Here is a 9,880-nt window from a genome sequence, read left to right as displayed (position 1 = left end):
CACAGTGAAAGAGAGGTCACATCAACCCACTCACAGATAGTAACTGCCCACTTCACACACATACCGCGCAGCTCTGCGTGTGTATAAATAAAGATGGGGTTTAAGCTGCTTACTTAAAGGTTGCACTTAAATTCATGCAATTCCAACTTTTTTCACTTCTTGAGATAAAGAAACTTGCGTGTCTGCCTCACCTCTCCACGGCTCAGACTCCGACAACGCACTACCCCACAGCCACAGAACACAGGTGTTTTAAAGCCTGCGGCTGATCAGATCCGCTCACGTTGAGGTCGGGTGCAGCTAAATTGGAACTTTTATACAAGGAACATAAAAGTGGAAGGTTCTTCTTTGTGCTAGAAAGTAGGAAACAGTAGAGCACACACTCCTTCACAATCCTCAGAGGATCATCAGAGGAGGGCTGAGATATAAGCTCCTGATGACCATTACTAAGACATAAAGCTGATCGGCTCGTCATCAAGCTCTGCAGTGGCCTGATAACGAGCCGCTCATTTGAATCAGGTGTGTTGGAGCAGGAAACATCTAAAACATGCCGGGCGGTGGGGACCGAGGACCGGAATTGAGAAACACTGACCTAAAGGCTTTTTCATGTACAGAATCTTGTCCTCGGACATCCATTTAAGATTAATTGAGATTTTATTGATCACAGCACATGTTACAGGAGGGAAACTGCACACACGCCATGCTCAGTGAAATTATTTCTCCGCATTTGCCCATCCTGGAAGTTCCTTCCTCTGCGGCAGACCAGGAGCGGTGGGCCAGCTTTTGTCAACCAGCTGGAGCGAGATTCAGTTTCAGGCTTTTTGTTGGTTGAAATGACCCTCTAAAGACTGTGGCACATACATCGCCAAATCCCTCATTTATTATTTACCTTCAGTAACGCTGTGATTATCTGCTGCTGGTTTATAGGAGGTTTCCAGCAACAGTTGAAAGAAAATCGGGGATGCAGCGTTTGTCCATTATGCCCCAAAGCTCTGACACACACTGCCTACAGATATCAGGGAAGCAGCTTGCTGAATATTTAAACTTTTCTCTTCACTTTAGTCTTTAACTAACAGCCTTTAACTTCCTGACGCAGGCCTGAAAATCTTCTGTGCTTTGCCTCGCACTGATGCACTGCTGCACTTCTTTTAAAATGCTGTATTTTATTTGATTTTATGCATTCTGTGTGCTCTATTTTTACCTACATTTTATTATTTTCTTCTGTGGTTTAATGCATTGTCTTTATTGTTATTTTCATCCTTATTGTCATTGTCAAGTCGGTTTTATTCTCCATCTTATTTTACTTTCATTTCTCATCTGTTTTTATGTCCATTATCCACTTTGAGCTGCATTTCCTGTATGAAAGGTGCTATCCAAATAAAGTTTATTGCTATTATTATTATTCATGCTCTTCCTAAACACAATAATACGTCCCCTCAGACAGGCTGACAGTGGCAGACAGTATTTTTATGACACTTGAATTCAAGTTTGCTTTGCTTTGCAATGTCAGAGTACATTGAAATTATTGAATTATTTATTATTATTTGATTCTGGTTGCAATTTATTTTTAGATATACTGATATTACCAAGTCCTCAGTCAGGTTAAGCAGTTTGAGCTCAGTGCCTTATTGAACAGTGTGCAGATACTATGGCAAGAAGAAAAAGAGTTTTACAACTAAGGTTTCATTTGATGCTTAAGAGTGTGTATGATGTGCACACACACGCCTCAACATGGACAAGGAGACTGAGCTGATGTGTCAAACTGTGTCACCTTTTTGTGTAAAAATGGTAAATGGTGCCATGTTTGGCGATGTCTCCTTTGGGCTGACTAAAAATAAACTGAATCCATCAAGCAAAGCAGTGGGGTAGACAGAATGAATGAACCTCCAGATGACTCTGAGGCGTCATTCAGAGTGTCTCTTCAAACTGCCTTCAACGGTATCAAAGTTTGTGACACTCCTCTTGAAACAGAGCGTTTATGAACAAAGAGATAAAGCGAGAGCGTCGGTATCTCACAGATGGAATATATTCACGTTGATGAGTCAGCACTGATCAGTGAATGGTTTGCTCTTTGGGTTCAGGAACAGGATCCGTTTGAGCGCTGACAGGCAGGAAATCTGTAAAGGGTGAAGTGTTGCCCTTCTTGTATCTAAGCCAGGAGCGGTGGTCTCAGGCTGTCTGAGGGGCAGCGGCGAACAGAATCAACAGGGCACCAGCTGCATGTGGCGTCACTGAAATCATGATGCATTTATGGCGAAACCCTGGTTTTGATTGAAATAGTGTCACTTAAAGATTGAAAGTATAGCTACAACACCTCTGTCATAAAAACACACTTTATGTGCGATCCTTAAGTGCTGCTGGCAGTGTTGCAAGATAAGGACTACAAACATGTCTGCCCACGGTGCCCTTCCTCAAGCACTGATATCAGCCAATAGCAGGCCTCCAATGAGGACGTGTCATCACAGTTTCATACACACCTTGTCATGATTAAGAACGACCAACATGATATATGCTTCAACATTATTATTATTAGACTCATTGTTCATTATTAATTATTGCAATCAATTATTAATTATTTTAAAAAACATGTTTTACTCACTTTTATGTGGACTGAAGTAGTAAATCTTAAATGAGTTGAGGAAGGCTGTAGTAACCATTTTAACTGATACCTGTGGAGCTCCTGCAAAATGTTTCTTACTGTTTGATTAATTGTTCCTGTTTTTCCACAACCTAAAAACACCAAACCAGTCAAACAATGGGAGTGAAGGCAGAAACATGTATAAAATAATGCCTATTAACAGGAATAATGACTTAAAAATGTATCATTGACATGATATTTATTGTCCATTTGCCAAAAGATTAAAAGTTCAAAGTTTCACTTAACAGAAATGTCTTTGAGACAAATGAGAGTCAAAAGTCACTAAATCATAAATTTCACATCATTTCATTTAGTTAAGACATCAAACACTGAATCTTGAACATCTTGATGTTTGAGCATCGACGCGAAGAGGCGGTGACAACTTCCTGTGTGTGTGAGTCGCGTGTGAGGAGCGTCCAAAACTCACCAGCACAGAAGACGCAGACGGTAACAACGTCCTCTGTGCTGGTCGGGCTGGGCGCTCCTCATCGTCATGGCTGGTGGCTGAAGAGGGTGGCGTCTGGGGGTCCGGGTGGAGGGTAGGCGGCGGGCTCGTCCCACCCTCTGAAACAGGAAAACACGTCAGGACACAAACAGACAACATTTGCATCGTTGGCAGCCATAAAAACAAAGGAATAACATTCAGGAAGGTTCCTAGAATAAATAAAATGCAGACATGAAGTTAACTTTATGTCACTGCTGCTGCTCTTGAAACCTGAGTGAGGGGATTTCTTACTGAGCGCACTGAATGAAAGGTGACCACCGCTCTCCAGCTGGTCCTGCAGTCCTCCATCCTTCTCATCTGGTCCAGATCCTCTCTGTCGTCATGGAAATCTCGGTCCTCCAGGTCGTCTCCTCTTGTGGGGAAGTTGATGCAGTGTGAACAAAGACAGATGCAACAGAGTCAATAAAACAATCTTTGAACGACAGCTGAGTGACGCTCAGACATGCAGAGACTTTTGTTCAAGTTGTCATTAAGTGTTGACTTACAGTCCTCTGGTTCATCTGCACCTTTAGAGAAAAACTGTCTGACACGTCATCATGAACAGTTCACTGATCTGTTACAGGTATCTCATCAAAGAACAAGAACGAGCGTGTGTGTGTGTGTGTGTGTGTGTGTGTGTGTGTGTGTGTGTGTGTGTGTGTGTGTGTGTGTGTGTGTGTGTGTGTGTGTGTGTGTGTGTGTGTGTGTGTGTGCGTGTGTGTGTGTGAAGGAGAGACTGAGCTAAGGTCTGAAGTTAGCCGACTCCTTGCGATGTTCCTTAGAGTTCCTCTTCAGCTTCTTCATACTTACCTTCTCTGTGCTGCTGTCTTCCCAGCTCCTCTTTTTGGAGGAGCTGAGGTCTGAAGTTAAGGGAGTTGACTCCTTGTGATGTTCCTTAGAGTTCCTCTTCAGCCTCATCATACTTTCCTGCTCCTCTCTGAGGAGGAGCTAAGGTCTGAAGTTAGCCGACTCCTTGTGACACTCCTCAAAGTCCTTCTTCAGCCTCTTCATACTTACCTTCTCTGTGCTGCTGTCTTTCCTCCTCCTCTTTGAGGAGGAGCTGAGGTCTGAAGTTAAGAGTGCTGACTCCTTGTGATGTTCCTCTCAGTTCCTCTTCAGCCTCTCAGTACTTTCCTGCTCCTCTTTGAGGAGATGAGGTCTGAAGTTAGGGGGGTGACTCCTTGTGATGCTCCTAAAGGTCCTTCTTCAGCCTCTTCATACTTACCTTCTCTGTGCTGCTGTCTTCCCAGCTCCTCTTTTTGGAGGAGCTGAGGTCTGAAGTTAAGGGAGCTGACTCCTTGTGATGTTCCTTAGAGTTCCTCTTCAGCCTCTTCATACTTACCTTCACTGTGCTGCTGTCTTCCCAGCTCCTCTTTGAAGAGGAGCTAAGTTCTGAAGTTAAGGGAGCTGACTCCTTGTGACACTCCTCAAGGTCCTTCTTCAGCCTCTTCATACTTACCTTCTCTGTGCTGCTGTCTTCCCTGCTCCTCTTTTTGGAGGAGCTGAGGTCTGAAGTTAAGGGAGCTGACTCCTTGTGATGTTCCTCTCAGTTCCTCTTCAGCCTCTTCGTACTTACCTCGGAGGAGCTGAGGCCTGAGGTTGAGGGAGCGCGCTCTTCGCACCTTTGGGAAACTGAGGGCTCTTCAGCAGCTGTCTGTCAGCCGCCCGCAGCATGAGGATGAGGAGGAACAGGACGAAGAGCTTCTCACCATCCCTGCCAAAAGTCATCTGGGGGGAACTCCTGATCCAGAGGGGATGGAGGCCTGATGTCATCGTCTTCATCCTGAGAGATGGAGCAATATCCAGAATCTTCACTGAAGGAGTCCAGCCAGTCCGCAGAGTCATCAGTCTCTTCATCCTCAGTGTCTTCATCCTCCTCATCCTCAGCGTCTTCATCCTCCTCATCCTCAGTGTCCTCTTCCTCCTGCTCGTCAACCTCCATCAGCTCATCCTCATCGTCAATTGGGGGAATGCCCTCGCCCTCATCCTCCATAGGAACCTCAACCACATCCTCCTCTTCCTCGTCCGAAGAGATGTAGATCGGGACATCTTCATCGTCACTGTCCACAATCCAGATGACCTCAGGGAGGTCAGCGGCCGCAGGACACTCGATGATGTAGTTCACACCACCTGAGGGGAAACACGTGAAAGCAAACTTTACGTATTTGGGGCTCAATAAGCAACAATCCAAGTAAAAGTTAGAAAAACTACAATCTGCTCATTTAATAACTACAGCTGCACGACATGTGACAGCAAGCCACCGACGAAGAGTCTCTGCTGTCAGCACATCAAACACTGCAGCTCCTCCTCTGTTATTTTAGAACATTCACATATTTGAGCCTGTTTTCCTGCTGCATTTACACACATAACTGATGGACACCAACTTCTCACAGCACCGAGACAAACAACAGACAAAGTGTATAAAACTGGATCAAAACTCATTTGGATCTGAGAATTTCTGAATAAAAATCACCACTTGAGGTATTTCTGAGTATATAATGACGTTTAAAATGAGATCAAATGCTGAAAACGCCTCTCATGAGGCCGTGAGCCGTGAGTTCAAATGATGTAATAAACAAGGTGAGGCTGTGCACATCCAGAGTTCTACAGATCTGCTGAAAACAACACGAAACGTAACAATAATCGCTACGCGCCGCGCGCTTTTACGCACGGCTCTTTCCACTTTGCTTTGGACCGAATGCAAACAACAGCAAAACTGGACAACAGAGAACAAAATAGGTAGACGAGATTAAGCCAAACTTCAGCAATCAAAACAAACGAATTGAAAACCCCACACAGAACAACGTGCCCAGGTTTAGTTACACCTGTGCGTCATGACGCCCTGACGCAGCTGAGAGTTCCATCGTCTCCACGCTGCAGGAAAACATCTTTTTAGCATTTTTTGTAATTTGGCCTAATCGACATTTTGTTGCAAATTTTGGAAATTTTGATTCCCTCAAACCAAAATAACAATGTTTTCAAACTACAGCACCAACTTTTGTCCCGGAATATTTAAGACATTCTGTCGAATAATTAATCCATGTTTCACTTTTTAGTTCAAAGTCTGTACTGACGAAGTTTTTAAGGCTTTTAAATAAACAAGTCAAATGATCAAATAAATGGAATAGTTATCCTACCGGGACGGATGTCCAGCTCGGGGTCCCAGCACCCCTGCAGCAGGTGTCCCTCGACGATCCGTGGTCTCCTCCAGGCCATGTCCAAGCTCTTCGGTTTTCCACAATAATCCAACGGTTTTCTTCAGTCTCTTCTTTTCAGCTTCAATTCTCCAGCGAAAGTCTCTTTTCACAGCTTGAGTTTGCAACAAGTCTCCTTGTGTCAAAAGTCAAGTGAAAAGGGGGCAGATTGGTCTGCGGCACCGCTGAAGTAACCTCGGTTTGGGTCAACATTCTGTTTCCATGCCGTTAAATGATGCGCGTTCGAGCGAGACATTTAAATGTTTCTCAGTGATTTATTTGCTATTTGTTTGTATGTCACGATAGTAGAACTGCTTTGTAAAAAAGTAATGGAGTATTTTCTCCATTAACTCAGCCCTCAGTGCTTCTCCTGTGGACAGACTGAACCCACAGACGTCCATTTCTCAGGTTCCAATGTTTTTCAGGCGCAGCCATGTCCTTCACCTGCACAGAAATGCCATTTGTGTTACATATCACCCTCCAATCAGGACTCTCAAGACATTTTCACAGCTTGAACTCTGTATCTGGACTTTATTTCTACTGTGGCACAAAGGGAACCTGTCAGCCACGAGCTGGAATTAGAGCAGATACTGTGCCATTTAAGCCACATGCCAGTGCTGGATGGAGACCTTTGTAAAAGGAACCTGTTTCATGTGTCCACATCAAGACCTCAAGTGCTATATATATATATATATATATATATATATATATTCGACTTCTAAATGTACATATATATATAGTTGATCATTTTCTATTTTGCATTTTTTTATTCTCTTCTTCATTCCCCTCACTGCCTGCTGTCTGAACCACCCTCATTTCCCAGTAGGGAATTAATGAAGTTATATCTTAAGAGGTGAAAATAAAACACTGAAATATACTTGAGCAGCTCCCCCTGTCAATTACAAGCAAAGGTTGATCTCTCTGCCAGCTGATTAGTCTCCATACAAGGTCTCACAGTGACCTCACGTGGAAAAGCAGAGGTACTGCAGCTTGGAGTCACAGACTCAGAGTGAAGTCGTTGTGGAGCTTAAATCGTGAACAAAAAGAAGACAGACACAAGAGCAGAATACCTTAAATTCATTTACTTAAATTAAAAAATGTACATCACATTATCCTTTACAATAGACACGTCTTTTTAAAAACCCAGTGGTTTTCTGTTTTCTTCACTGTACATGTCAATCATTTGTATACAAATTCCTCTTTGACAAAAAAAGGGAGGGGAAAAAAGAGGAAGTCATTATAGCGACTGTCACAGATGACAAATTAATTCCTTGTTGAAATGACTGCAGTGTTTCCCAGTTCCACTTGGGCTTCAATTCACTGGCTGTACCAAGTCTTAAGAGTAATGTCTCAGTCCATAAAACAGGACTGAATCCTTGAGATTTTTTTTTTTATTTTATTTTTTTTTTTAGTATTTCACTTTTTTAATTCACTTCTATCAGTCAGATTCAGGCTGTTTGCAGCCTCCAGACAATTCATTTGTCAATTGTCCAATTGAGACAGGAGCCCTGGTACAGTTTTACTCTCAGCGTGGATTGCTTGAAATGCTTTTTGGGAAACCCTTAATTAACATTTACACACAGTTAGAGGAACTACAGATTTAATACAACAGCGAGGACACCAGCTTAAATGGAGAGGACCTTGAGAGGACAACACCACTGTTTTTGACGAGGTCCCTGTCACCTGTACCAACAGCTACATCCTCCAACTGCCCTTGAGATAAACAGTATGGCAGTCATTATGTGCAACTTACCATTTGTAACATTAAAGAAATATTTCAGCATTTTGGGAAATATGATAATAATAATAATAATTATAATTGCTGCCTTGCGGAGTTACATGAGAAGATTGATACCACTTTAATAAACAATAAACAGTTGTTTGTTTTTAAGATTTCTGTTTATAGTGGCCTTTAATGTACACGATTTCCCACAAGACCTAGGCCTTCACAGGTTGAAAGTGTGGGTGTTGTCTGCTCACAAAATAATCATTATTAACTCAACTAATGTGATTTAAACATGATCATGAAGGTTTCACTTTATAAAGTGCTGCAGTCAAGACTCTTGATGTTTGTGCTTAAGTGCATTTTAATGGTGGTGAAATTACTGAATTAGCTTCAAAAAAAGTGAACGGTGACTTCAAATCTTTGAAATGAACCACAAAAGAAGATTTGAATCAGCATTGTGATTCATAATTTCCACCTCTCCAGTAAATATCGACATACAGCCAGCAGAAGATAAATATCGTAAAGACTGGAAATGGCTGGCCTGGCTCTGTCCAGAGTGAACAAAATCTGTGCTAAGCTAAGCTAAGCTAAGCTAAGCTAAGCTTAGCTAAGCAGCTGCTTATTTAGCATCCAGGCATGTGTGGTATCAAACTTCTCATCTCACTCTCATCTTTCTGCCTAACAGAAATAGGAGTGCAAAAAAACAAACAAACAAAAAAAAAACCCAATGTGAATCAAACTTTCGTTTTATTTCCGCCTTTCTCTTCACTCTCCAAGTCACAATGGACAAGCTAAAGGTCAAAAACATTGATGTTGCCCTTTCAGTCCACCATGACCATCTCTGCTCCGTATGAAGCCTGTGTTTTTACTGCAAATGACACTACACGGTAACCAAGTACTGGGATGTTGGACATGACAATTTACATGCTGCATGAGGTTTAAAATACTGCTCTTGTTGTCACTATGATTTCAGTTTCCTATTGGTTAGAAGGTGAGCAGAAATAGTCATGTGAGTGGTGCAGAGCCAATGAGAGCTGAGACGTTAATTCAAGAACAGCAGTCCAGTCTTCATAACTCCGGAGTCAAAGGAATTCAAACTGGGTTTAAAAAACAAAATGACAACAAATTAATTTTTACAACCTTCTGTAAACATGAGCGTAGGCAGAATATGGCAGACAGAAAATAAGATTTGGCAAAAGAAAAAAAATCCTAGACGTTTAGAACATGATACATTCTGTGCTTTATCTGAGAGCAGCCCTGTCGAGGTCTCCCAGACCCCCCCCCCCCCCCGAGAGCTGGTTTTCAGAGTTAACAGATTACAAAAAGGCTTCAGGTAAAAGCTGCGAGACTATGATGAGCCATCCGATCACACAGTGAGACAGTGTTCACTTCTTTTCGCCTGCTCTAATATCCAACAGGTTTCCCCGGGTCATGGATCAAATTCATTCCTCAACAAAAATAGAAAATCCATGTCAGGGAAGGCAGCCTGGTCATAACAGGCCAAATCATACAAATGGATGCCAAAGAAAAACATCCATTTGAAATGAGTTTGAGCTAGAAATAATAAGGTGGTTCCTTGAACTGGTCCATTGCTTCTCCAGCAACTTCATATCCAGCTCAGCGGACTCAAATTGGTAATGATGATAAGAGGACTTGTATAGACTTTCAGAGACACCTTGACGTGTTTAGTCTGAAGGGAAGAGAGCAGAGAATAATCCTCTGGTTTTCAGTGACGCGACTGGTGGACTGTTTATCTAAAAAGAGTGAGTGAAAAATGACCAGAATGAAAGGAAATACTGAAATGTCAAGGTCTCCCTTCGAACAGCGTTTTGTAAGATTTA

Source organism: Chaetodon trifascialis, chromosome 22 (genome assembly GCF_039877785.1).
Source record: "Chaetodon trifascialis isolate fChaTrf1 chromosome 22, fChaTrf1.hap1, whole genome shotgun sequence".
Lineage (NCBI taxonomy): Eukaryota > Metazoa > Chordata > Actinopteri > Chaetodontiformes > Chaetodontidae > Chaetodon > Chaetodon trifascialis.
Note: the sequence above shows the minus strand (reverse complement) of the source record.